The following is a 24,326-nucleotide window of genomic DNA, read 5'->3' on the forward strand; positions in this document are numbered from 1 at the left end:
CTCACAGGCTCGCAGTGGAATCTGCATGGAAGTGTTAGCGAGACCAATGCAACCCATTGTGACTTCGGATTGCCCAGCAGGAGCAACCCAAAGGTCTGAGAGGAATTTCCTCTTTCCTCAGGGCTCCTGGAGCTTATATATGCCGGTGAGGAGAGGAACGAAAACTTTCCCGCACCCCGAGTGGTGTTGAATGCTTGGTTTGTGCACTTCCAAGTCACAGATACGTGAAGCAGTTTTGAAATTCTCCAATAGTACCAAGTTTCCCTGGGAGGAGGTGAAAACATAACCCCAAATTCAGTGCTGACTTCTAGTTTGGGAAAGAGAGAGGTGGACCTGATATTTACAATCGTTCAGAGCGCTTGCAGATCCGTGGATGACAGACCTTCAATTTTAGCTATTTTTGGCCTCCTCTGTAACCTTTTTGCCTTTCCCAGGTACTTCCCAGCACCTTGTAGCTATTAGGCGAGCAAGAAAAAAAAAAAAAAAAAAGAAAAAAAAAAAAAGGAGTTTAAAGGACAACAATCTAATCCTTTCCAGCGCATGTATCTGTCTCATTAAAGCATTCTCCTGGAGCGGTGTAATGATACATCAAATGGAATCCATTTCAAGGTAAAATGAGTGCTGCTGATGGCTAACACACTGCTCCCCAGGCCTGGCTTAGACCCCAGTCCTAGTGCAGCCTAGCACTGAAGTAGATTAAATATCAACTCGGGTCACGTTCTCATGGCCCAGGCACAAGTGCCAACATTCTTCCAATTATTCAAGGCCAAAGAAAGAGCAACCTGCCTGACAGAGCTGTGACACAGCTTGATTAGATTTAGCTTAGAAGCCTGCCGAAAAGGATACTGTGGTATTTAACTTAGATGGAGAAAGGAATGGCCTCTCTGTTTAAATGAACTGAGGAGGGGGGAGGAAGAAAAGAAAAAAGAAAAACAGAAAAAGAAAAAAGAAGAATAATATATTTCTTTAATGAGGGAGAGCATGTTTTAAATTTTAAATGGTTGTTTCTTCATAACACAGCCAGCACGTTCCGCATATAAAAACTGGCTTAATTATAAAAGGTGGCTTTGTACACCCCGTATTTAAATAATAGCTTTTTGCAGTCTGCACAGAAATCTTTCAGACCAAATAATTTTATCTTCCAGTTAGAGTAAATCACCTTGGATAAAAAGGGCTCCAGCTGGCAAACGGGACAGAAAAGCATGGACAGAAACTGAGTAAACACTGACATTTCAAACAGAAATAGTAACAGGAGTTTGGGTAGGCGAACACACAACTCCAAAGATCAAAATATCCAAGTGATTTGGCTGTGACTTTAAAGTCCGGGGAAAAAGGCAATGCGTGTTCTGTGATTGAGGCCTGAGTTTCACATCTAATCTGACTGACAGGAATTCCAGGAGCGTAGTAAGGCAGTGGGGCTGGGATGCTGATTTCAGCCAGAAGAATGCTGCTGCTCCATCTCCTGACATTCCTCAGAGGCCTGCTGTCCAAGCATTAGTCAGAGCTCAAAAGACTCTTTATTAGGGCAAATTGACACATTTTGTTCCATCGAAAATTAATCTAATTTTAAAAAAAGAGAAGGAGATAGATGAACATAAAAATCACACAAGCAAATTGTTTTGAATGAGAAAGTATCTTTTTTTCCCACCAAAACCCATTCACCCATCACACTCCCTCATGTCTCTTCTGGAGGATTTAGGAAACACTTTTCACCCTGGTTATTTTATGAGGTATTGCTGTATTCCAGAATAGGATTAGTGCCCTCATTTTGGAGATTTGTGCAGGGCATGATTATTTTTAGGTGCCTACTGCTGTTGGACAAGAAGCAGAATGTGGGAAATTCAATAAAAATATCAAGAGACTGCTTGTAATCACTTACACACATTCTTTGCAGCGATCCTGGCTGAGAAGGCAATAAGTCATGCAGCTGGTAGACAACACCAAGTTTTAAGTGGCCTCAGTATTTAGGACTCTCTACCCACCTAATTTGCACTATAATTTAACTATATTGGTATAGTTGCCTTATCCTGTCCGGAAAGAGAAAAGATAAAATGTGTTCTGTATGACTGGAATTCATCAGCAATCACAGGAATATCAACCTCATGACTCTGGTTAGAGGAAAAAGAAAAAAAAATATTACAGGGATCCGAAATTATTACACCAAGGTATAAACTACACCTTGGGGACTACAGGAAATAAAATAATATGTATATATTGGTGTAAATCCCAGTCTCTAAATTCTGATATCTACATTCCAGAATGCTGCTCAATCAATTGAATGCTGGCATGAGAAAAGTATCTGTGTAACAAGAAATTAATGAAATTTTCAGTCTAGTGCTTTTAAAATTATATATGAATCTTTATAGCCAAAAGGATTAAGGCTTTATGTTGAACACTTTTTCAAATATTGATTTTATTTGGAAAATATAAATTATTTCTCTCACAGTTTATCAAGACAGGATACTTCAAATTTTTATTTTGCATAAAAGTTTCACTTGGATCTTCGGTTACATTCTATTAAAAAAAAAAAAATTGAATCCTCCAAATGAGATGTCTCATTAGGTCTGAAATGCATTCCCCCTCCCATTTCTTGCTTGTAAACTGACTTGACTCCACCCAATTCCTTCCTCTCCCTCTTTCCTCACTTTTGGTTCTTACAGAAAATGTATTTGCACAGCTGTACTCATAAGGCACATATATTTAGATTTTATTAGCATTATGATGGCACAAAAATCCTATTAAAAGTAGATTTTTAAGTTTTGGGTTGTTCTAAACAGGTATTTAACCACCAGCAAAGGGGCAGAAATCACACCAGGTGCCTGTGAAGTAAATGCTCATGTATTCTCTTCCTAATTGCTAAATGGTTTGGTCAGCTTGGATACTTGGGTAAGAGAGTTTATCACCCTTTACCAGCCCGTCTGACATCAGCTTATGGAAGGGGCTGCTTCATGATGAATTTACCATACCTCTCCATGCCTAAAGGCTCCTAATGAGCCTTTCAAAAGTATTCTGAATTTTGGCTTTTTAATATTCTCTCTTTTTGACACCACAAATTCCAACCCCTCCACCCCTTCCACGTTTTTACCTGACTCAGTTGACTTTCATAATTCCTTTACATTTTGGGCTGGAACCTAATAAAGGTTTTCATGTTGACATAAGACAGTTGAAAATAGATGGCATTGGACCTGGAGGACCTGCAATCAGAGCCACTGCATTTCAAAACAGCACCTGGAAACACCTATAGAGCTTTTTTTGTTTGTTTGTTTGTTTGTTTGTTTGGGGTTTTTTGGTTTGTTTTTGTTTTTTTTTTATTTTTTGTTAGGTTTTTTGTGTGTGTTTTTTGTTTGTTTTTTGTTTTTGGGTTTTTTTTGTTTGGTTGGGTGGGTTTTTTGTCGTTTGTTGTTGTTTGGTTGGTTTGTTTTGTTGTTTGTTTGGTTGGTTTTGGGGACTTTTTTGGAGTTTGGGGTGGGTTTTTTTGCTTTGTTTTTTTGGTCTGGAAATGGGAAAAGAAAGTTCATCCTCAGCATTCTGTATCAGTCTCTTCATTTTGAGAGGGTTACTGTGACCCACGTAGGTTTTAATCTCCACTTTGCCTTTCCAGGCTTTTAAGGAGAAGCTAATTTTGGCCCTCTGACTACAGGAATCTTTTTTAATTTTTTTTTTTTTTTTTTTTTACATGAGAGTCATGTGGAATGTGACACTTAATAAGCATCCACTTGGGAGAAACAAACACCTTGCACCTCCAGGGCAGCCACAGGAAGCAGAAGGGCCCCAGTGGTGGAGCACAGGTTTGTTTTGGGGCTGCAGCGTCCCTGTGAAGGCAGCAGCCCCACAGGCACAACCCATTTTCTCCTCTTCATCCAAGCAGAAGAGCCCACAAGTCTTGACATTCTGTCCTTGGCAACACAAAATCCCCTCCCTGCCTCTGCCCTGTCCCAGGGACACTGGACTAATTTTAAACAAAGGGAATGTTTCTAAAATGTCACAGAAAGAGCATCCTATTCTTCCATCCCCTTCTCCTGTTGGCACGTGGCACTCTGATGGAAACAAATCCAATAAAACTTGCATGTCATGCTATGAAGTTACAGAAATTACCAATTGCCTTAGAAATATCACCCAATTTCCACAAGTAGTGTTTTCTCTATTAATTGAGAAATAAAAAGCAGGTCCTACAAAAACAAATGATCCATTCTGAACAAATGAGATCATTAATCTGAAAATCATAATCAAGGCCTTCATTTTCCATGTGGCATCCTGATACATATTTCAAAGTGTCAAACAAACTGGAAAAACCACAGTGGAACCTTGGGCATCCTGGGTGCAGTATCAGCTCCACCATCAATCAGATATCATGTATAGCCCTGAAATAAAAGTTATTTCATGTCCACTCATGCTCCTGGCAGTATCAGTTCTAGAAACAATTATTTCAGATAGCTTTGTTTTAATTTAGTGCTGTAGCAGAGAGATTGTCTAGTGCCTAAACCCTCAACTTTCTTCCTGGTCTCCAAAGGTGCAGCCAACTGCATTTGAAAGATGGGGTACTCAAGAAGGACTTTGAAGGGATGGATATAAACCTACATCTGATTGATGTACAATGTAACTCAGGCTTCCAAAAAGTCTACCCATATTCTTCAGAGGGAAAAAAAATGGATCAGAAGTTCTGATCTGGTTGCAATTTTAGCAGAAATTTAAATTTCTAGTTTGAAATGCAAACTTTCCCAAACAACTACAGACTATTGCTGTTTTGGACCCTTTCTTAGTTTAAATGATTTCTTGAGGTACTCAGGGAAACAAGAATCAGCAAAAAGAAAAGTTAGACAAGACACCTGACACACCTTCTGGCAAGCAGTTGAAACACTTGTAAAATTATCACAAAAATGTGAGAAATCAGAACAGCCAAGCCAAAAGCTGATAGAGAATGTAACAGCTCCAGTGGCAGGAGTTGCAACCAGATTGGGATCCATCCTCCCAGTGCCCATTTGACCCCAGACTGATCATTACCCTAGAGGAACAGCCCTAGAGGAACAGTTTTCTGGAGTATTCTGTTTACCCACTTCACATCCACTTCATTCCCAACTACTTTAAGCCCACCAAGAGTCTCTTCAAGCTGGCTTTAAACTGGAAAAAATTTGGGAGATAAAATACATCAGATGGGAGAAAACGGAGCTGTTGAAGCTGTAGGGACTGAAAGCTGTCAGCATGAACGCAGTCCTGGGAAGGATGCAGTGGCATGTTTTGTCTCAGGGAAGGGGCAGTGGCCATGGTGGCAGCTGATGACAGCTCTTTGAATCCTGGCATTTGCCACAATGCAGAAGAAATCTGAGTGGAATGTTTAAAATACAGAAAATGTTTAAAGGAAACCTCAGACCAAGAAGCGGACTGGTTTTAATGGCTTTGCTGTAGACATGCAGGCAAATGACTGTGCTCTGTGCTCTGCTGCCATGTGTCTCCTGCTTACATTTACTGGGAGCTGTCCCCATGATCAGGGGCTGGATTTTTAGATTTTAACTTCTGAAAATCCTGACATAAAATTCACAGCAAAATGGTTGCAAGAGCTAATGTAACACTATTTGCTTCTGCGCCACACCACTGTTCCAAAATCAAAAACATTTGAAGTTCTTAAAATTAAGAATTTGCCCAAGCAGTGTTGAATTGGGTGAATTTAAATCCCCTCTGAGTTAAGTAAGACTTTTGCAGTAGAAGTCCTTTTTCACCCCCTACTTCTTACCTATTTAAAACAGAATTAAAGTAGTGCTATAAATTAGTCTTTGAAAGAGTAAATCTTTACAAATCTAAACAATGACTAGAAGGCATATAATAACAATAATATTATTAATAATAATAGCAATAACAATAATAATAACAACAACAACAACGTCCAGATCATGAGGATCTCACATCTCTGAAGAAAATTCAGAATCAGATTTCTAAAGTCAATGCAACTACATTTGCTGAAAGAGGATCTCCAAGGAAAAAGGAGTTGGAAATCTGGCCTGAAACTATCTTAGTGATAGAGCAGTGCTACAGTAACACAGCCCACTGCCCTCTCTTATCTTTTGGTGATGCTTTACCCATGAGGATCCTAATAACTTCAGTTCTATGGAGTAAAGTACCACAGAATAAGGGGGTCCAGCTCTCCCCCAGTGCTGGTAGTGAGGTGAAGAACTGGATGTTTGACAGAAATGTCCCCACCCACACACTCTACTCTCTTTTTTTCAACTCATTGTGTGCTGTGGTTCAGGGAAACATATCCAGGCAAGATCACATGTATGCTTAAGGATTGAGGCCAGTGGGAGTTGGCACCTGAGGCAGAGCTGCCTTCCATCAGGACCTTGCCACATTTCTGCCTCAGTGCAGAATTTCAGGTCATGGAGGAGTCCCCATAGGAGTAGTTCCATGCTTCCATGGAACTGTCCCACACAGAATCACAGCGTCATTAGGGTTGGAAGGGACCTCTGGAGATTACCCAGACCAACCCCTCTGTCAAGGCAAGTTACACAGGAACACATCCAGGTGGGTTTGGAATATCTGCAGAAACACTTCAAGTCCATGTGGCCCAGCATTGTCACCTAAAAGAAGCTCTTCTGTCCTTCCCCATCCGCTCATTCCTTCTCCTGAGCAGCATTTCTTCTTCCTGGCCAGTGCAAAGGTAAAACAGATTAGGAAACTTGATCTGGCTGAAAACAAACCTGGCAGGAAAAAAATGTCAAAATATGTCAATTTTCAGCCAAATTGATTTTCTGAATTATTTCACTGTGTAGTCACTGAACCAGTCATGCTCTGCCAGCTTAAGAGATGAAGTGCTATCAAGTGAGAACAGCCCAGGGGACAGGAAAGGATGACAAAATTCTTATCATGTGGTTGCAGTGATGAAAACTCCTTTCCCCCTTCTGCCCCACAGGGCACTGCCAATGTTCCAGGGACTGAGATTCCTCAGGACACGACAAAAGTAATCTCTGCTGCTGATGGTGATGGAAGAAGAGAGTGTAAGTCAGATGAGGAAATTCTGCCAACCTCAGCCAGCTTTGCTGTTTTCAGACGCAATATTCTGTGATATAAATTGTGTGTAGCCACACTTCTTCAGAAACTTCTGCAGAGCTGCTTGCATTTTCCTGTGGCTGGAGTGGTGCCACAGCTCCCTTCAAATCTTTACAGTACAACCTCTTTCCCTTTGAATTCTGCCACTACCATTTCTCGTGTCTGTCCTCCAGCATTTTAGTGTATTCACCACCTGGCTCTCTTACACTTATTTCAGAGCTGCTAAGCAGCAGTGGAATTCCCTAGAAGGGATTTGAGCTGGAGAAATGCCAAGAGTCATAGCAATAAAATAAAAATAACAACAAAAACAACAGGGTATTATAGATGTTCAACACTATTCAGAATCAGATTCTTGGTGTGTGAACTGTGGCAAGTTTGGGAACCTCCTGCACAGTCTAAAGCAACCCTACAAAAACTGTGTGTAATGCAAAATGGTTATTCTTATTAGCTGATGTAACAGCATAGGGATCTCTGCCAAGAGCTATGGACCTTACATGTGGTCCTTTGATAAATATCTTTGTATGCACTTGGTATGAACAAGAGCATTACCATCTGTTTACCTTGCACTAATACACATCACATTTTTGCACAAATCCTGGCTTGTATTGCCTAAGCCAAATCTAGGCACTGTATCCATCAGAATGGGTGACAAAGGTTTAAATCAAGCAGGCCGTGTTTCAGCACGTTATTCATAAAACTAGGTCATGGGATAAATGTACTGTTGGAACACAGCTTTATACTAATTTTCCCAGTAAGATGTATCATAAATATTAACTGTCCTGAACACATACACACAGGCTCATGGCCTTGGCTCCGGGCCCTTCACATGGAAGCTGGGGAATGAGTGCTGACTTAAGGTAGTAAGAATGTGAGGAACTCTGAATTATCATCAGGAGCAGAGCCTTTGCTGCCTCCAGCTTTTCCAGCCAAGCAGTAACACGGGAGCTGAGCACCACAGGGCCTGGTCCCACAACACCTCTCTGATGTTTTTGGGTGGACTTGCCCTCATGTGCTGCCCGTCCAGCAGCCCCAGACCGAGTGGTGCTTTCACAAACTCGCACAAACTTGTGCCTCATCCCTATTTTCTGCCATTATGCGGGCTCAGGGCCCCCCCTCCTCCCCCAAACACTCCCCATTGTCCTGTTATCTCCCAGCACAGCTTCCAGCTTGCCCATGGTACCAGGAGCAGGTACCCTTGCACACAGCGAGGCTGCAGCACTGCAGGAACTCCCAGAAACAAAAGTGTAGCAATATCTAATTATTTACAGCAGTGGTGCAAAGGAGGAGATTAAGATTATTTGTGATCATGGGTACGCATCCTTCTTTCCATTCTCATGGTATTTCCTGCCCGAGTGAAAGGAGGAAGAACCAGAAATCCACTGAGAATGTCTGCCTCTAAACTTTTTTTTTCAGCCTCAAGAAGTATAGGCAATAATAACAGTATTCAGAGTGCTTTTCCCTGATAATTTTCAACGTGCCTCACAAAGAGGGATAAGAATAATGATCCTTATTTTATAGACTATAACACGACCAACAAAAGAGCCAAGAAAGGAACCCAGATAGCTTGCCCTTTCCTCTGGACTTTGCTATTGTTTAAGGATTAGGACCCACATTCAGGATAACACCTCAACCACATGCCTGACTTCAAGCATTTGCTTAAGTCGCATTGATTTAAGCACATGCTTAAAATTAGGCATATTCTTAAATATGTTCCCTAACTGGGCTTAAATAACCATCCAGTCTTCTGGGTGCATATTCACATAAGACCAGATTTTATTTAAACTTAGGAAGAGAAGGAAGAACAGACTGGGTGCAGCTGTTTTGCCCTTAAGTCATCCTGGTAGAGGTCCCCATACTGCAGCTAAAAACCGTGCAGTGTTCTTAGTTATTGCCAAGAAAGTAAGCAAAGCCAATGTTATCTCACCAGAAGGAAAAAAACATGATGCCAAATGCCACCTAAATTGACTGAACTTTCAAAATCAACAGCATTTCCCAATGTTGGTTTCCCAGATTTCCCTGTGAGAGTTACAAAACCTTGCTGCTGAAAGGAGGCATCAAAAGAAGTCTCAGCACAGAGCCAACTCCACCTGTGCCTCTGTGAAGCAGAGAAACCTCTTGTTTAGTCCAATAACAAGTGCATTGCTATTATCCCTCTGTGACAACATTTATCTAAAGTAGCATAACTAATTCTTTATATTTACCTACACTTAATATTTATCCTCTTCTGTTGCTTAATTTTGCTTTAAACATTACATACCTCATTTTCTACTGATCTAACAGCCAGATATTTCTACCTCTATCTTGATGAAGTACTTACAGAGGACTTTTATTGAAGATGGGTGAAATGTCTGAATTTAAAACTTCCAAAACTGTTTCACAAAGGCAAATCCTTCTCCCCATTTACTGTCCTGGGGTTTTTAGTCTGGGACACTCCAGTTTAAGGAAGCGATGACCCCGACCAAGACACTGCTTTACACTCTGCCCATATGGAAAGAAAAGAATGTTTTCCATTAGGGGTCTTTTTTTCTCAGCTTAGCAGCCCAAATGGACTGGAGTTGTAATTTAATACATCCAAAATTAGACAAGGTCAGGCCAAATTAATAAAATATGGCCCTGAAAGTAAGATGATGATATGGCATACAGAAAACATGCATATATGTTTATAAATTATATGATGTATGACTCTCATTATCCAGTCAGAGATATTAATAATAAGCAAATATAAGAAAACAAAGTTAGAAAAACTTACTGTCACCAAAAAGCAGAGACCCTCCATCCCCAGGAAGTTTCTCATTGTTCACCACCAATTCCATTAGATTTTCTGACTCATGTGGTCTTTCAGATAGCGACTTCTCTGGGCTTTTTATAATCAATATATTGTGCTCTCTAAAGGTCACCACTGAAGTGACACCACCCAAACACTCTGGCAGTGTTTTACTGATGAAGAAAAAGATTTTCAGCTCTGAGACCAAGCGAAATTTATACGGAAAAGTTTGCTTGGCTCTTAACTGACCACAGAAGTAATAAAGGGTTAAATCTTCTGTCTCATTTGGAGGACTTAAAACTGATGCAAAAGGAGGGACATTTAATTTATCAGCTGCAGAATGAGTAACAATTTGGAGTGCTCCATTAAAGACAAATCAAGGTTTTCAAACCTGATTTTTTTTCTTGGTGAAAACATCCCTTTTAGCTGATATGAGTGACTTGGACATCATGACAGATTTTACAAATATTGCCAGCGTGAATGCAGAAAATAATGGTCTCAAAACCATCTCTGTTGTAATAATGCAACAACAAGGTGGAGGTAATGTGGTCATTTTATGGTGGTGCCTGTGGTGTGTTGACTCCCTAACATGAGGATGTTCCTTTTTTTCACTCTTCTCTGCACTTAGGCAGACAGTGTGAAGTGAGATATAGTGGAAGACCATACACAGGGCACTTAAATGACTGTTGAGACATCTCCTTTTGCTATGAAGTGAGAAAAATTCCACTTATCAAGACCTTTTTGTAGAGGCTTTGGATCAGCCAGTACATATGGCAGTGCCTCCTTGGGTAGTGCAGCTGAAATCATGGGAAATATTCACCATTTGAAAGTTAGATCCAGGTTTTAATCTTCTGCTGCCTTTGTAAAGAAATGTTTCTGGGAATTGTTTTGTCAATAGTAAACTCAGATGAAGATGGTCCAACCAAATAAGTGGGCAGGAATATATTAGCCCATGGCAAGAAATGACAGAAAGTTTTTAGCCAGATCCACAGCTTGAGAAATTCCAATACCTGCAATAGAGCCATGCTGATTTCCATCAATTAAAGAGCTGGCCCTTTATTTTCTTTTTGATATGTTTTCCCCTTAGAAATATACAATACTTTCCCAAAGGTAAAACTTGCTTCAAAGCATTTTTAGGGAAACATTAAAGAAAAGGAAGTTGTAACACTGCCTGCCATTATTTTATCTAGGAATTTACCGCAATTAAAAAGAATATAAAGTGCTCTTGCTGCCCTGGACAGTTACCTTTGGATTTTTAGCCTTGGAAAAACACAGGCTACGACTCCTTGTGTCAGAGCTAGGGCCTCCACATATTGTCCCTGCATTACGCTTTTTGATCCTGTTAAAAAATGTTACCCTGTGCAGCTCCACGCATCAAAGGAACGCTTGTACACACTGGGATCTGTTTCAGCCCTTAGGCAACGAGACCAAAAGACCCTTCTCATAAATTCTAATTCAAAAGTTTTTAGTTATCAAGAGGAAGTTTCCAATTGCTCTCTCACATGTGGGAAAATATGTAAGCTACTGAGAGGACCTTTTGTCTGCGAATTTAATGGGGGCAATTTGCAAGGGGGAGTGCAAAGGTTCTAATATGCAGTGTGCACAGACAGTAAGCAGGCACATACTTGGTATTTAATGAAGTTCCATGAATCATTAGCCATACAATAACCATCGGGTTCTATAAATCACCTGCAAAGATTTTCTTTTTTTTTTTTTTAAGGCCAATAAGTTGAGCAGCAGAGTGGAGCACCTCAAGGAGACCAGGAAGCAGGAGGAGGAAGGAAAAGAAAAAGATAAAAGCGCGGCACATGATGTGTTATCTCTCAGCTGGCCTGCCAACCCAAAATTAAATCCTGTTGGTTTAACTTGTTGACTTTACAGGAAAACAAGGCAATAAAATGAAACTTCTCCTAATAAAACCCACTATGATTTGCAAGAGGAAAATGTAGCTGGAAGATCATATGTACTTTAGACATCTGAACTGGAAAATATGCATGAGGAATTGTTAATTTTTTTCATTATTATTTTTTATAATAATAAAGCTAAATAAAAGCTAAATTCTTTGTAATTAGCAAAAAAAAAAAAAAATCCTATTTACAAGGCAGACTCTCATAAGTGGAATTTTTTATACTGCAGAACATTCTATCTGTACCTAACCCAAAAAGACCAAATTTTAGCTGCAATTATGCAGGACACAAACTTAATACTGTGTGATTAAAAGGCAGAATGACCATAATCCTCTGATGAAAAAATGCAAAATTCATTTCAGCTGCTCCGGAGGGCAGACAGCAGATTCTCTCAGTTACTCAAGTCCCTGCTAAATCTCCCTAAAGCAGAGCAGTGGCATCTCACTCCTTCTGTACTCAAACATATTCTGAGATGCCACACAGTGAAAAGTTCCTAGGTTAATTTATTTTTATTTTTAGTTTCAGAAAGACACGGAAAGAGACCACACCTGAGCTGGCAATGCCATGTATTAGGACAAAGAACAAAACAATTAATATTTGAGACTGATGCTGTGTCTTGTTCACCTCAGAGAACCTTAAAACTAGGAGCCAATTCCCTCCCAGTGGAAGGAGAGTGCAAATAACATTTTGCCCTGTTGCTTTCCTTTGCTCATCAGTGAAAATCAGAGCCTAAGCCACTCAGCCTAACACACCACAGCCCTCCCCAGCTAACAGGAGGAATTAAAAACCAGGGACAACTCTGTAGCTACAGCTGAACTCCCACATTTTGGCTGCTTTTTCCCTCTCACTCCCACTTGGAGATGGGTTATAAAATGCAAATGGCAACAATCATTCCCGGAGGTGGCATCCTGCCTGGTGGCATCCTGCCTACCTGGCCCTAAGTGTGCTGGTGGCTGAGATAAAAGGAGGTGGCAGCACGCTGTTAATGCATTTACCTTTAAATACCACCCCTGCCCACCAGTACATCCAAGGGTTCCCAGCCAGCCCCTAATGATCATTTGTCCCCATAAAAGCACCACACAGCACACTGGCCTGGCCCTGCCCAAGAGAGGCCCCAGCACTAAAACAGCAGGGAGGCTGCAGGTAAAGAATCCAAATAAATTAGCAGGGCAGTTTGTCCAGAATGCCTGCCAGGATCCAGACTGTGCTTCAGCTTCCCATCCAATCCATCATGTCAGGAGCCAGAGCAGGGCTAGAGCAGGGAAAGATGGGAAGACAAAACAGAGTAGGGAGGCTAAAAGAGAGATGCTGCCATAACCATCTCAAGACACACCACAAGACATAAAAGGGCCTTTTACTCTGACCCTTCTCCATCCTGAAAGTGATATGGCCAGCAATAAAACAACAAACTCACCAGTGTGATTCCTGAGCTAAGAGCAATGTAAAAAGCTTGGTTTGAAAGAATAATTACCTTTTAATTCACACAAGATATTTCAAGTTAAAATGTAAAAATAGCATAAAAATGCCTGCAAACACTTTTTATGGTGCAGCTGCAAAGAACTGACTGCTATGCAAACTCAATTTTTTTTTTGCAGCTTCAAATAGCTATAATTCATCAACACAATTGCTATTTTTCCGTCTTTAAGTTTATTCCCTGAAAATGATGCCAATTGAGAAAGGAAAGCTCTCTTCTTGGGCAGCTTTTAAAGTTGATATTCAAAGCTGAACTTTAACCTGAGGGAAAGAACTATTTCATTGACTCTGGGACAGTGGGGAGGGAAGGAAGGTCTGAAAGGAGGGGAAATATTTGAGTGCAACAACATCACACAAATTGAAAGTTCACAGTATTTTCACATGAATTTAGATGGAAAATATTCAAGCAGCTTTACCCAGTTCTAGTTCTGTCCACAATTCAGTCAGTCTTGTCCTGTGATAATCCCTTCTCCTTTCACTGAAAGAAGAGGCACTTAATCACTTAGTGCAGATAGATTGCCAGGAGGTTTAATTAAAACAACTTATTTTAAGTGATCTTAAACAAGAGGCAAATGTATTTATTGTTCTAACATTTGGAGTGGGATAGGGGAGAAAGGAGGAATAACAACCTCTTGGTACATGGTATCAGGTTGCCCCTTTTATGAGCCATACGGTAGTGATTAGGAAGCTTAGTCCCTAAAAGTTTGCAGCACACTGTTGGGATTGTTTTCCTGTGTTTCCAAGGCTCTGCTCCCCAACACCGATGAAGAAGGCAGCAGGGTTAACACATGTGAAAATGGTGATGGCCAAAGACATCGGCAGGGCAATGTCAGTTCTGTGCTTCCTCATCCTTCTCTCCCAGAGGAAGGTGTGTGGGCTCTTCCACGTCTTTCTGGGTTCATGACCTGAGATAATATCCTCACATCCAAACACTTCCAGCTGCCAAGGGGATTCTCATCCTTCTCCAAACGTCCTCAGTCATTATTCATAACTTGCAAGCAAGTATAGAACAGAACAGGATGTTTTTTTCTGTTAAAACACGGAAAAGCAGAGCTCACAAGTCCAACTAGCAGCCATGCCTTGAGATACAAAGAAATAAGATGATTGCTATTACACTACATATATATATATATATGTAGTGTATTTATAGTATATATATAAAAGTGGATTCTTTTCCCCCATGTTTCCAGGCTAAGAAGTCATGATTTCTTAACATGCATCTATTTATTGAAAGTACTTCAGTGTTGTGCCTTGGATGTTTAAGGGGTGTATTGGTGTTGGGAAATGAGTAAAGGAATATATACAGCTTCCTCCTTGGGAGAACTTCATTTGGGATGGTTGGATGAAATATAGGCCTCACACCAGCCACTTGAAAGATTCCTACCAATTTCACTGGGTTTCGCCTTGTTAACTCATCTGGATGCTTCACTTATTGCCAGCTCGACTGTGATAATCCTTGCAGATGAATGGAGGAACTCCAGTTTGCAGCATTTAACAGCGCGGCAACACAGTAGCTGGAGCTAGATTCAGTGTCTGAGTCAGTTAAACCTTAATTTAAACACTTAACCACTGTGTATTTTGAGTGTGGGCCAAGTCTTGTTCATGCTGAAATTATATGACACGAGCCGTGCTAAGATGTCAGCTCGAGCTACGCGCCAGAATGCAGCGGGGCGTGAAGAGACCCTGGGCTTGTGCTGCTCCTTAGCCCAAGCTCAGCTTCCTGGCAGCCTGGGGACATCAGTCCCTGTGGCCAGCACTGGGCACGCAAGCCATCAGTCGGGCCAGTGGGTCAGCAGGGCAGGGACGGCCAGGCTGATCCCACAGCCATGCTCCCTGAGCACGGGGCCTGCTGTGCTCCACCAGGATGTGTCCCAGGTGTTCCCTGGCCTAACCACCCTTCCTTTCCCAGCTCTGTGTGGGATCCAGGGGCTGCAAACAGCTGTGGAGGGAGAAACTACAGCAGGGGCCAAGGGCACACCCCCCTGCCCAGGTGGCAACCTGGTGCCACCCCAAGGAGGCCCAAGAGGGGACACCAGCTTTAAGCAATCTCCCACTTACTGCTGGCTTTGCTTGAATCAAGATAAAAGGGGCACTTCAGACCTGGGAGAAGTTAAAGGTTTGTATTAAAAATTGACTGTCTGGCTTGAAAATTATGGAGCTTGACAGATGGAGGATGAAAGGCTGCAACAGAAGAAAAACATAGGCCACCACCCTTGACACCGCTGACCACCCCATTGCTGACAGCTTCTTCCCACAGCCCCGCTCTCTAAAGCACTTCCCACTTTAAGGAAATGTATCAGAACACAGGAGTTTATCTGCCCTGACCTCTACCCCCAGAGTGAACCCTCTTTCATGTTAATTCTCTTCACAAAACCCACCACATGTAAGGTCCCTGCAGTGCTCTGGCTTATTTGGTTCTCATTATTTGGTGGTGATGGTGGTGGTTGTTGCTGTTATCCTACAGCAGTTAAGCTCTGATCAAGAAATTCTGGAAGCACATTAAATACGATGGCAGGTTTGCTGTTTTCCATGGGTTTGAGGTGGGGAGCACAAGCCAAGTGCTGTTATTAGAGAAGCTTTTAAGAAATAAGAACACAGGAGAATTTTATATCGAAACATTTTAAATCAAGATAAAAGAACAAAATTCTACAACAGGAAGACTGACAAGATTCCTCTCTTATATTTGGGTGGCACCTTTCCACAGTTATAGCTTAATAGTTCAGAAGCAACGAACTTCAGGGCCTGATCCTCTGACACAAATATCACAAATCACAGTCTGCCTATTCAGATTAGGTTCCCCAAAACAAGGCAGACATAAGAAAAATAAGCTGAAATGAGGGAAATATTATATTCACACAGATAGTAATAGCTGGGATAATTTTTTCCTGCAGACCACAAGGACTCTGATGATGAAATATTTTAAACATCCTTCCATTCTTTGGCTGAAAAAAATAATGTTGTTAGCAAGACCCCAAAACTTTACAAGGCAACTTAAAAAGGATGCTCTAACATTCTTCATCTAACAGTTCTCCTGACAGTATAAGTGAGGTCACAGCACAGCTGAAGAAAATTCATTCTTAAATATGAATGAATGAATGCCTATAACAGCTTTTTTCCCCCCTTTTTTTCCCTAGAGCTGAATTTCCGCAGATGATTTTCCTCTGTTGCTGACACTTAAAAGAAACACACTAATATGGGAGAGGAGGGGAGGGACCCTCACACTGAACAGGAAGAACTGAAATAATAATTAAGATACTAGACTGTAACACAGGAAAGGAGAATGTCACTCCTGGCTTTGCCCTGGTTTTCTGTGTGACCTAGAGCTACTCCTCAAAGGGACTGGGAGCAGTAGCTGGCACCGTGGGAAGAAGCCACAAGCAGGGTGACCTGCACAGAGCCTGGGCTGAATTAAACATCTCAGTGTTCTTGAAATAGCCTGGGGGCCGCTGGCAATTGTGATGTGCTGGACAGGGAAGCATTTAAATCCAAATTTTGGGGGGGTTGGGGGTCTAGAAATTCCTGTCCAAGCTGCTCTGAACAGATGTCAGACCAGGATGTTTGCCCAAAACCCTCTCCCAAATATATACAGCTACATTTCTTCCTATCAAAAACCAAAACAAACAAAGCATAAAGCAAGCAATAACAGAAAACAGAGCAGAATTTACTCTCACAGTCCAGACAGATGATATGGCTGAGCTAATCTAAAGCATCCCTACTGCCAGGAGGGGACAATTCTCCCTTTACTGCTTCCTCCTTATTTCCTCTTGCTCCAGTCCCTCCCCTCAGCTCTAAAGCTTATTTGACTGGATAGTGAGAGCCTCTAATCACAAACCCAATGAAAAACTGATCCATCAAAATATAGTCTTCCACAAGATTAGCGGGTTAAATTGCCTCAGCGTGGCCAGAGGAAAGCAGGACCTGCATGAGACAGTGACTGGGGTCAGGGCTGGAGAGGGAGGGAGCACTTGGCTGCTGGAGAAGGTAACCTGTGCCTCTGATACAGGAGATGCAAGCCAGATTTTATTCCCACCTTTAAGTAATTTTTTTTTACACCCTGGAATACATAGAGATTATTAAAGCTCCCATGCTTCTATTTTTACTGCATTTTCTTGCAGTGCCAGTGCCAACACTGTCACTCTTCAACTTCCCTGTGCCAGCCAAGGGAGAAGTTGTCACACTGCGCATGGGAACATCAGTCATATTAAGTGCAGGAGATAATTAAAAGGAGGCATCACTGGCAGGAGTAGCTGTCCCTGACACTAAGCTGGGAGCCCAGTCCCTCCTCATGACACAATGCCATGGCTTATATTTCTCACAGGAACTGATGGAGAGGCTGAGGACCTCGTCTTTCCCATCACAGATATGTCCAAGCTGCTGAACAAAATTACATCTAGAATCTCTCTCACTCTCTACTGGGATGGAGAGAGAACTTCTCCCTGTTACCCAACAATTGCATCTTTTCAAGTCCTTGGTGTAGCGACTGGAACCAGTGCGTGCCCCCTCCCCAGTAAATGCCATCACTACCAGGTTACACACAGCTCTTTTTCGAAATACATCTCCTGCTTCCCAAACTAAAGATCAGCCCAGTGGGCTATGGGCTGAAGGGACCTAAACTCTCTCAGCAGTTTAAGTCTGCGTGCAGATAAACAGGGATTTTGAGAACCTGAAGTTTTCAGCTGGTGGAGGGGACAGAGCCTTTAGGCACCTGGGCTGCCTACTCTGTCAATCTCCCACTTTGTAAGACAGCAGAGGAGGAATCTGACTCTTTTGTTTCTCAAAGCAATTATTGTCACTGTGATTTTACACCGTAGAAGGACACAGTGCTTAAGGAACAAGGATTACACATGCAACAGGGTGTTTTTTCCTTAAAGAAGCAGCATAAAAAAAAGTATTCCTCTTCAGCACAATGTGGCATTTGGACACAGGACCACCAGGGTGATGGGGATGTTTTGCCTCTCCATTCATCCATTTTTAAAACCATAAGTTGTTATAAAATGAACAGGTGCTATTAACACTTCAGTGGATTTGTGTGGAAACTGTGATTCATCCTCAGCAGCAAGTTAATATAAACACATGAGATTGCCTTCAATCTGCTTCCCAAGCCCTGAGAGGGCTCACAGAGTCAAATAAGAGATTTTTGCAGAAGATTCTTCTGGTTGCACACACAGAATAATTGTCTAATTTAATCATGGATGCCAGTTGCTTGTTGCCAAATGCCCAATGTGGCTTATGCTGTGGTATTTGCAGTGAAATAGATGTGAAATAATTGTACCAGGTAGGAATGAAGGTGGAATCCTGAAGCCTGGAAGAGGTAGATGGTTTTATATCTATATTCAGAGAAATAACTGAAGCATAAGCTTTGCCTGTGTCAGTGAAAGAGTGACACAAATGACCAGAAATCTCCTGAATCCCAAACACAAGACGATTTTATCACCAGCATTTTCTAAACTGTAAAAACCATAGGAAATTAAAAAAAAAGTAGGAGCTGTTATTCAGCTGAGCACTGAAACAGGAGGATCTTTTCTAAACCATTTCAACTTCTGTAATCATTCTAATACCTAATTTATGCTCTGTAAAGGTGTACTTAGAGGACACCTTTATTTATGGTCAAAGCCTGCTACATCTCATCAATTCAGTTTAATTCTGGCACTGCAAAGTTTCCTAAATGGCCTTGGTGAAATGTGATTATGGTTCAGCCTCCTACCCCTGAAAATGAGCTTAATAACATCATTTACTCTCTCCATTGCGCCGTTCAAATTATTCATGAATTTTTCAGAGTAAGAAAACATCTGCCATATGGCAGCAAATACCAAAGAGCCCTGTCTTTAACTGCAGGCTCTGGGCTTTTCTATGGTACAGATAACTCTGACTTAGAATAGCTGTTTTGGGGCAGGGATAATTGCACTGCCACAGTGAGTTACCAGAAATGGAGACAATTGGTCCAGAAATGCAAATCAATGAAAAAACTTTTTTTTGGTGTATTTGAGAAGATGCTGTTTGGAAAAGTCACTTTTAGAGATCTGCAGGTTGCTGGGGCTGAAACCAAATGAAAAAGTTTCTAAAATAGGTGATAGCCTGGTGGCTGAGGTATTCCTCTGTAATGGTGGAAAACAACAGAGGGAAACTTGAGTCTGGATCACCCATTCCCTAAGTAGCTGGTCCAACAAGCACAAGATCACTTTTCAAAACCCTTTTGCCTTTTTCAGTGAAAAAAACCCAAGCCATCTTGATTCTGTCCTGCTAAAGAAAGGAATACTCTCTGAAGCTTTAAAACTTTGGCAGGACAGAAAAACCACCTTGTCTCCTCTCTTAATTACAACTGTGACTCCCTAACACAGTCCAAGCCAAAAATCCCTTGTGATTGTGCCTGGCCACTGGAAATATCACAGGTATGAAAAAATTTCATGCAATTATGTGATTAGGGGCACTTCCCAGACTTTTGCTCTTTTCTCTTAATTGTCAGGTTCTGTTCAAATACATGAAGTCTGTAGCTCTTTCCTTTGTGTGAATAGCTTTCTCAATCCCTATACAACTTAATATTCTGTTGCCCTATTAAGCTAGCCATGCAGAAAACGGTTTCTAGCCAAATAATAGGAATAGAAAACGTATGAACTCTATACCTCAATGAGGTGTTAACTTCAAAGCCTTGTTATTTGGGAGTTGGGGCCATTTAAATGCTGACATTATTAGGCAAGGAAGTCTAAGAAACAAGCACTCAGTGGGAGTCAAAGATCTTTTTAAAAAGCATTTTCTTTATGCTCATCACACCCCAATTCATTTAGGATGGGCTCCTGTTCTATGCCTACACGTTTCCTAATTAAGACTTCTTTCCTTGCCACAATGTTTAGGTTGGAAGGAATCTGAGGCTCTCCATGTACCCCCTTCATGATTGGCATATTTTTTTCTTTCCCCTCTCCCATCTCCCTGGTTGTAATTACATTACAGTGGCTTATCTCTCCATCAAAGGATGGGTAAGTGGTCCCTTTATAAACCTGCTTGGAGCAGCTGTTGGCCAGTCAGGGAACACTGAGGCCTGACCAGAGCTGCACTTTCCCCAAAGGGCTTATCTATATTGTGCTGCACTGAATGCGATGTGAATCGGTGTAGACAAGAACAAATAGCATTCAGCACATGTCAGTTTTAGCCTGGCCTCATCAGTGTTTAATCACGATTAGCTGACATGCACAGTTTATTGTGGTCTTCACCAGCCAACATATTGTGACCAGTATTACGTCAATTACTCAGTTACCCAAAATTGCATCCAGACATGATTAAATCCTTTCATTCCTATGGCTTTGTGAAGACTCGGCAACACAATTTTGGCTCTTTGGGACCTGGGCAGCCAAGGCTCACATCTAGGTTTGGGCCGGACTCTTGCCACGGAATGATGCAAAGCCTCTGGACTATCCACTCAGTAACAGCAAGGCGCAGCTGCAACACAGGCAGGGATCTCAGACTGGCTGCAACCTCGGTCTAAGTGCTCAAAGCAATGAGGTCAGAGCAACACAGGCTTCAGCTGGCAAAGAGGCAAATGATTGCTCCTGGTTTCAGGTAGGAATACCATTTGTGTCTCACCCAAAGCCCAAGGTGTTGCAGCTTTCCTGCTGCAAAAGCCACGTCAGCTCTGCAGAGCATCCTGCAATGCCACACCTGACTGCAGCTTGGGACAGCCCAGGGAGGATGGCACTGCCAGAAACTCAGTCCTACTGGGAGAAAAAGTGGGATTTATATGCTAAATATTATGAAACAATACTCCTTTATTCCTCAGATTCTTGCATTGCTAGCATTTAAATGAGTTTTGTGCAGATGCCCTGAATGAACCCCACATTTGCAGCAGCAGCAGCTCCACACAGACTCCTCCTCAGGTCCCACTGGAGCTGCCCATTCATGTGCACGAGAGCAGCTCCATGTTAGCCCCATTCAAGCCTAATTCCAGCTACAGTCCAAAAGCAATACACCCTTGGCAAAACACTCTGCTGATACTAATGGATCAGAATTTTCTGTATACTCAGCATCTTGCTATAACTCCATATCTACATCCAACTCATCAACAATTGCCTTTTTAAAAAAAATTATATATATATATAATTTTTTTTTTTTTTTTACTTCTTTGAATTCTTTTTAGAACTCATGCAGATATATGGCACTGGGTGAATGGCAGAAATAATAATATATGTTTTTCTGGTCCAAATCACTTGCAGGGATTTCACAGAAGCATAGTAGGCAGTCGATATCTTTTCAGCTGGAGTCCCCATTCTACTTTTGCACACAGCCAATGTATGTATTATCGTCGTTTTTTTTTTTAATTTCCAGAAAGAAAAATGTCCTATGGGCCCTTCTGCTTCTGCTAAGCTTGCATGTTGTGGGGTCGATGGAAGATCACATCTTCTAATGGTTCCTGCTCCTCCAAGTGCAGAGACATGAGGTTTGGGAACAAAAGGCATTATTCAGCTCCTGGGAGCAGAACACTGGCATCTATGTTTTATGGACTATTTGAAGCCTGAGATTTTTAGGGGTCAGCAGCCTCCCCAACCCCTGTGCTCATTTTGCTGGCACCCCTTGGGCAGAACAGCTACAACAAGAACAGTCTTTCTGAAACCTAGGGATCCTCAGGCTCCCAGAACTGGCAGTTACTGTGTGCAGGGAAATTCTGAGTCGTGTATGGCTGAGGCCACATCTGGTGTGAAATGTATTTACCATAAGCACCCCGACCACACTGAGGCAATGTTTAAAAGCTACAACGTTTTCAACTAAATCACCATGAATCAGTCATCTGCTTTCTACATTTTTTCCTTCCTAACACAACTGATTGCTGAAATATTCATGCATACATTTTCTTTCCTAATCTTCCTCCTCCCAGCATGAATCTGAGGAGCAGGAAAGTGTAATATGCAAACCCAGAAATATTTGTTATATTTAGATGTCTGGACATAGCTCCCAGTTGTGGTATCGCTGGATGATTCCAGGCAAAGAAAAGTAAGCTTTCCTCACCAAAGTTAAAAGCTGGCACCAATTCTGCTTTTGCTTATTTTGGTATAAAGCAGGAATTTCTCCTCTTTAGTCAATAGACTTGCACCATGAGGGTAAATTAGAGGGGAGGCAACTCAGCATGTAATAAACAGGAGTGAGAAAAGAGAACCCTGTGGGAGGCAAATATGAATTGGGTAATTTAAGAAAAATCAAATAGCCTAAGGGGATAAACTGAAGCTACTTTGCTAAAAAAAAAAAAAAAAAGTCACTCAGTCTAGGACTATGAGGTTTAAAGCCTGATGAATTCTACAAACTTTTAACTTTTTAATTACTGGGTAAGCAGCCTAACAAGATTTTCCTGCCAGTGTGATGAGCAACTTCATTCACCTCTGTCATTCCCATTCCTGTGCCTGACCCAGGCAGGATTCCTAGAACTTGTGCATGGATGGATAAGGTGCCAGTGGTACCAATGGTTTTGGAGAGCAGAGGTTCGGAAAAGAGCTGTGAGATGAACTGAAAAGTACAAAATCAGGAAAGTGCACTATCAACCTAACAAGGAGAAGGTTAGGGGAAAATAAATGTGGGAAACAGAAAAAGCAACAGGCAATTCATCAATGCAACTGCCATAGGTATTCCTGGAACTAGAAATGAAACACCACTAGACTAAAAAGCCTACATTTCAATTATTAAGTATTAGGTCCTGTCTCCTAACCTCAGTATTGACAGCTGGGATATTATATTAATTATATTTATATTAATTATATTAATATATTATATTAATTATATTGTGTCACAGGCTGCCTCTTTTAGAACAGGGTTATGCCCATTATTACTTTAGATATTGTCAGCTTCTCTACTGTTCAAGCAGAAATGCTAAAACCAGTAAAATATATTGCTCCTAAATATTTCTGACAGGAGCTAATCCAAGGAAGCTCTGTAATTTGCACTAGAAAGTGGGTAGCGAAGGTGAGCACTAAATGTCATCTCATGAAGGATTTCTGGATTTATAAACTGTGGTTTGTTTATTCCCATTTCATAGAGGAGTCACTGAGGCAAAGAGAGTGGTTTTGTCCCATGACTGTGAATGGAGGCTCCAAGAAGTCCTCCTTAAGCACCCTGAAACTCTGCTAATCCTTAGCTCAGGCTTCCTCCCAAAAGGTTGAAGTGTTTAAGCAGCCACTTGGGGTCTGACTGCACTCGTTTGAGCTGTGTTTTGAAAGGTGCCTGTCCCTGCAGCCTGAGCACACCCCGCCTCTGTGCCACCACGAACACATGGACACCACCATGGTTATTCACTCCAAGACCGATTTTAATAAGGGGCACCTTCTCATAGTTACAAATGCACCCAAACCATGAGCTGTGGTAGCCAGGCTTACTGGGAGAGTCAAGTAAGCAGGGAAAAAAAAAAAAATTAAGGATATGTTTGGCCTTAGTTTTAGGGGCTGTCTCATTCTGGTTTTACCTGATTTTTCCGCCTGCAGAGTCCCATCCCCAGCAGTGCCTCCTGTCCTCATGGGCTGCACTGAACTGCGCTATCAGCAAACCTCCAACCCTTACAAAGGAAAAAGAGAACATGAATTAGCTGAAATAAAAGACCTTGGCCAGATTGCTTTGTTGGATAAAGCACCTTTGTTGTAAGAATGTGGGAAAAGAGACTCCAACCACAGCTCATCCAGATTCCTTAGGCACACACGCCCAGTGATATGTATTTGTGAATATTTTCCACATTTATATTTGCTAACCAAACTAACCAGTTTTTACTTGTTTAATTACTGCCGAAGAAAGAGGAACTGTCAGTGCTTTAAGAGTTATGCCAAAGCACAGGGTGGGTTCTCTCTGATTCATATGCTGCATGTCTACAGAAACCAAGACCCAGCATTAGGAATGCCAAGCACTTAAAAAAGCAGCAGTCCAGCTCTATGGTGTATTTTTTAATCTAACTCCCTCGTTAAATTAATGTTATTCCTAACTTTCCCAGCAATTTAACAGCGTATCAGACATTTTATCAAAACACAAGGAAACACAAAGACCTTTGAGGGGGTAAATGTATGGGATCTAACAGACTGTGCCAAGTGAATGAAAGTCATCCCAGCTCTGACTCTCTTTAGCTTCATTGGTACACAACATTACCACAGGAAGTAGATGAAATAAATACATATGATTTTTTTCCTACC

General features: G+C 41.6%; 3 long non-coding RNA genes across 3 annotated transcripts in view; 2 read left to right on the forward strand and 1 right to left on the reverse strand.

Annotated features, from left to right (window-relative positions):
- LOC135303798 (uncharacterized) lies at positions 1-11,790 on the forward strand. The gene is made up of 3 exons (XR_010365178.1): positions 1-609; positions 6,902-6,986; positions 11,523-11,790. It is a non-coding gene; the product is annotated as an uncharacterized LOC135303798 (long non-coding RNA).
- Positions 2,465-17,818, reverse strand: LOC135303796 (uncharacterized). The gene is made up of 3 exons (XR_010365176.1): positions 15,561-17,818; positions 13,599-14,211; positions 2,465-6,634 (listed from the first exon to the last, which is right to left on the reverse strand). It is a non-coding gene; the product is annotated as an uncharacterized LOC135303796 (long non-coding RNA).
- The window catches only part of LOC135303799 (uncharacterized), a 16,887-nt gene continuing 7,732 nt past the window's right edge, over positions 15,172-24,326 (forward strand). The window contains exon 1 of the long non-coding RNA XR_010365179.1: positions 15,172-15,298. This is a non-coding gene — a long non-coding RNA (uncharacterized LOC135303799). The remainder of the gene's footprint in view (positions 15,299-24,326) is intronic.

This window comes from Passer domesticus, chromosome 6 (genome assembly GCF_036417665.1).
Source record: "Passer domesticus isolate bPasDom1 chromosome 6, bPasDom1.hap1, whole genome shotgun sequence".
Lineage (NCBI taxonomy): Eukaryota > Metazoa > Chordata > Aves > Passeriformes > Passeridae > Passer > Passer domesticus.